We start from the raw sequence: 5,220 nt of genomic DNA, 5'->3' as shown, positions 1-5,220 counted from the left end.
TTGATCATGAAACTTGTTCGGATGAGAGCTGTGGTGAAGTTGATCTTACTGATTGGACAGATATGGAGAAGGCGGCCTTTCTTCATGCTGTATCATCCTTTGGAAAGGATTTTGCAATGATTGCAGTGTGTCGGAACAAGATCCCGATACCATTGCAAAGTCTTTTTTAGCAAGACTCAGAAACGTCTCAGATTTAATCTCTTGGGTCACAGACCTGATAATGTTGGATCATTGGGGGATGATGATGTGGATGGTGGCAGGAGTGACACAGATATTGCATGCATTGTAGAGACAGGTTCAGCCGATGGCTCTGATACGTCAGGCTCTAAAACTGGCGCGGACCAGCCAGCAGCTGATACGAACATGTATCATGATGAATCCAATCCTGTAAAAGCTAGCAACATGTCAGCTGACTTGGATGAATCAGAAGAAACTAATGCATGTGTTATTGGGGGTGAGTCTAACCTGGACAGTGATGGTAATGTAGGTGTCTTGTATGATTCTGAGAGGTCTGGCTCAGTGCGGGCTCAAGATGAACCATGCGAAGGGGGAATTGCAGGTACAAAATTGGTGTCTGGTATGGAGATAATTGAATCATGCTACCCTATTTCTGTTGGTGATGGTAGACTGGTTTCTGATGTTTCTTCTGGCCAACAGGGAAATGAATTGGAGGGTTCAACAATACGTCTAGTTGATAAAGATGAAGCTGATACAGATGTTGAAGTTCAATTGAACGATACAAGCACTTTGGTGAATACGTCACTATCATCTACTGAAGTTTCTTGTTCAAGATTGACTGTTGATGCTGGAAATGAGCCCCAATCACGCCTTGAAAAACCCCCATTCTCTGGATCATCAGAGGGGTCCTCTTACAAATGCAAATCTTGGCTACCAGCTTTGTAATCCTGGTAATTTGTTGGACCATGTTGAGGCTGCCAGAGTCCATCAGTGCTGTAATATGCAAGTGCATTCTGAGAAGGAACTGAATGTGAATATGAGCTGCAGCAGTTCAGCAACGGAGTTGCCTCTTTTGTCCCAAAAGATTGAACAACACGAGCATTACAAAAGCGTGCAGTGTTTGTCAGATTCAGAAGAAGCACCGAGAAATGATGTGAAAATATTCGGGAAGATCTTGACCATTCCCTCATCCACCCAGAAGCTTAATTTAAGTGTAAAGGGAAATGATGAAAATGGTACACATCACCCGAATTCAAACACTGCCTCTTCTAGATGAGACAATGTTTAACTTCGGATAATGGGTATCATTTTCTTCATTTTCCTTTACACTTAAATTAAGCTTCTGGGTGGATGAAGCAAATGTCAGTATCTTTCTGAATATTTTCATATCACTACCGGGTGCTTCTTCTGAATTTGACAAACGCTGCACGCTTTGGTAATGCTCATGTTGTTCAATCTTTTGGGACAAAAGAGGTAACTCAGTTGCTGAACTTCTGCAGCTCATATTCACATTCACTTCCTTCTTAGAATGCACTTGCAAGTTACATCAATAGAATGCACTTGCAAGTTACAACATTGATGGACTCTGGGTGCTTCTTCTGAATCTTACAAACACTAGGCCGGTTACAATGACAATATTTTACTTGTCAGAGTGAAACCAAATCTGTATGAATTAAATAAGTCATTAACTGGAGATTCATAAATTTTAATGTTTATGACGAAGATTTAATAAGAACAATCAAACTCCATTAAAAGCTCAATTTAATTGATGTAAACATAATAAACCAGAAAGTAAACTTGTGGTGCGTACCTTATGATGGTTTGATAGTATAAGCACAAGAAATACTGAAGTTTTGGATTTGAAGAAGACAATCAATTCCTTACAAGATGCAAAAATCAATCATAGATTGAGCCAAGAGCAGGCTGCAAAAGATTCAAAGAGATTAGCATCTGAAGTGTAAAATTTGTGTGAATTCAATAGGTCATTAATTGGGGATTCATAAATTTTAGAGTTTATCATCGAGACTTTATAAGAACAATCAAACTTTGAAATTTCAATTAAATTGTTGTAAGCATAACAAATTAAGTAAAAAACGATTGCAATGTGTACCTCATAGTTAGATAATATTAGAATAAACAACACCGAAGGTAGGTTGCAAATGATTCTAAGTGATTAGCCTCAAAGTAGCTAGTCGAGGGCGATGGAAAACTCCTGTTAATTGAATAGGTTATTAGAACAATCAAACTCCATTGAAAATTCAATTAAATTGATGTAAGCATAACAAAATCAATAAAAAAATGTGGTGCTTACCTTATGACTTAATAGTATTTGCACAAGTGACAATGGTTTGGAGAAGTCATTCGTTGCGTTATGCGATATAAAAATCAAATATAAATTGGGCTAATAGTAACTGCAAAAGATTCTAAACAATTAATTTTTTGAGTGAGGTGAAATAAAAATTAAACATAAATCAGGCTAAGACTAACTTGCAAAAGCTTCTAAACGATTAATCTCGAGATACATAATTGAAGGTAGTGTCGATTAAGACATGGAGCGGCTGATTACATATTGATGATCTATGTTAATTTAAATAGGGGTGAGAGGGGTAGGAATGAAGAGACGTGGAGTGGCCGATTACGAGTCGGTGGTCTAGGTTAATTTAAATTGAGGTGAGAGGGGTACGAATGAAGAGAAGTGGAATGGTTGATTATGAATTGATGATCTAGGTTTAAATAGGGGTGAGAGGGGTAGGAATGAAGAGAAATGGAGTGGTCGATTACGAGTTGATGGTCTAGGTTAATTTAAATATGGGTGAGAGGGGTAAGAGGGTAAGAATGAAGACAAATGGAGTGGTCGATTATGAGTTGATGGTCTAGGTTAGTTTAAATAGGGGTGAGAGGGATAGGTATGCAGAGATGCCGATAGATGACGACAAAGTATATTAGGCAGACAAGTGAGATATCTTACGAGTTAAGCGAGAGATATCTTACTAGTTAAGTAAGAAATATCTTATGAATTAAGAAAATGTGTTAACAACATAAAAGCGATGTTAAAAAAAGAAAAAAATCAAATAATTATGTGTTCATAGTTTCTTTTATGAATTCACTTAATATAAAATTATAAATTTTAATATCAAATTAAAAAGAATATCTAGAGAGAAGTTGCAATAAAATTTTTAATTGCAGAAAGAAATAAGATAAGAATAAATGTTATTAAAAAAGAAAAAGAAAAATCTTATTATTATTTTCTTAGAATAAGTTTGAGTGGATTACATCTACATCAAGCCCAATGAAAATAGTCTTTCATGAGGTTACAAGAATTGTACTTGACATTCCTATATTTTAACATCACACACTTACATACGTAAAAAAAAAAGACCAAAAATACTCTTTTAACAAAAATAAAAGTGAAATTATAAGATAAAATTAAACATTTCGAATTTTTCAAAACAAATTTAACACTTAGAATTTGTGTGGAGTTGTCCGAATATATCAATGTAGGTGACACCCTATTGAGAGAATTTTATCTTACACTCATTTGTACGTGATACCCCCCAATAGTAACACTTCTCCTGTAGACTTCAGAAAACACATTACCATAAAATAGACTTTCCTATCCTTTTTATCATGATTTTTAGTTTCCTATCCTTTTATCATGATTTTTGGTTGTAACACATTGTTTTTTATAGGGGTGTTTTAGGTTTTTTACCAAAAAAATAAAATTAATAATTTCATAACTTTTGTTGTATTAATTAATTTAAAGATTAAGTATGTTTTTGGTCCCTATAAATATCTCAAATTTTATTTTTAGTCCTCATTAAAAAAATAATATATTTTAGTCTCTAAAGTTTTATGCATGCATTTTTAGTCCTAGTTATTTTTTAAAATTTTGAAAACATTTTAATTATCCTTAAATTTTTAAATTTTTGAATAATATTTTTCATATACGTTTAGAATACTATAAAGTATTTCTTTATCAAATTATAGAATTTTTTAAAATGAGAAGAATTAAATATGAATTTTTTAAATTTCAAAAAATAATGATAAAGTAATACAAATCCCGATTTAAAAATCGAATTTTGAGTTCATTTTTTTTGAGGAACTTTTTATAACGTTCTAAACATGTCTGTAAAAAAAGCATTCAAAAATATATATCGGTTCAACAGTAGGAACAAAAACTACGTGCATAATAATTTTGTGGGGATCAAAATATGTAATTTTTTTAATAGGGACTAAAAGTAAAATTTGGTAATTTTATAAAGACCAAAAACATAGTTAACCCTTAATTTAATAATATCTTATTAAATAGTATTATATCCAATTAGAATCTTTAAAATTAAATTTTAGTTACAACACATTGTTTTTTTTAAAATGGTGTATTTTACATTTTATTTCCCATAATATTAAATTAATAATATTATATTTTTGTCGCATTAAATTAATTTATTAAATTGTTTATAAATGATTTAATCAATAATTATTATATATTCTTATCAAAAAAATAATAAGTATTGTATATTAAAAAAATCATTAAAATTAAGAAATTTTAATATTTTTAATAACATTAATACTAAAATGAGAACATTTATAATACACATTAACTATAATATTTTAATGTTATTAATCAAACCTGATCAGAATGAATCGTCATGGCCTGTAACTTGTTGGACTTCTAAGAGAAGGGTGGGTTTGTACCTGTAAGGTACTCCAATGCCAAAGTGAGAAAGAGAGCAAACAGAGTACAAGTACAGAGAGTAAGAGTAGGAATTAATGAATACTTGACCCTCCAATGAAAGAGGGTATTTATAGACCCTGACATTGGGCCAAGGTCTCCATACCGGGTCTCTAGTGCAAACCCAAAAGGGAGTCTGCCAGGGTTTACGTGTTTAGTGGAGACCAGCATGTGGTCTTTAACATTGTTCAACTGCCCTGAAATACCTAGAAGTGGGAGACGCGGTCTTCTCGGGATAGGATGCTCCGTAGGGTTCAAAGGAACATTGATGACCAACCCTACGAGGAGGGGTTATATCGTCGACATATACAAGGAAGGTATCTGCTTGAGAGACAAGAAGGAACACCTTTGTATGACAGCTACTGCTCGATTAGCCTCCCGGACCTCGTCTGTCGGGCAAGTGTTCTTTTGGGCCTTTCACCTGATAGCCTCAGACTAGACCTTGGGTCGTGTATTGAGTCGAGTGTCGGCCCAGTCCAAAACAGTTTTAAGAAAATAGCTTTTATAAAATTTGTTGGCATATTTATACG

General features: G+C 33.5%; 1 long non-coding RNA gene across 1 annotated transcript; it reads right to left on the bottom strand.

The window, feature by feature from the left end:
* Positions 1-1,218: 1,218 nt before the first annotated feature.
* Positions 1,219-2,172, bottom strand: LOC131632152 (uncharacterized). Its single transcript, XR_009292917.1, has 3 exons — positions 2,069-2,172; positions 1,769-1,881; positions 1,219-1,621 (listed from the first exon to the last, which is right to left on the bottom strand). It is a non-coding gene; the product is annotated as an uncharacterized LOC131632152 (long non-coding RNA).
* Positions 2,173-5,220: the final 3,048 nt, after the last annotated feature.

The sequence above is a fragment of the Vicia villosa genome, unplaced genomic scaffold, assembly GCF_029867415.1.
Source record: "Vicia villosa cultivar HV-30 ecotype Madison, WI unplaced genomic scaffold, Vvil1.0 ctg.000911F_1_1, whole genome shotgun sequence".
Taxonomy (NCBI): domain Eukaryota; kingdom Viridiplantae; phylum Streptophyta; class Magnoliopsida; order Fabales; family Fabaceae; genus Vicia; species Vicia villosa.
Note: the sequence above shows the minus strand (reverse complement) of the source record. Positions and strands in the feature narration are given on the sequence as shown.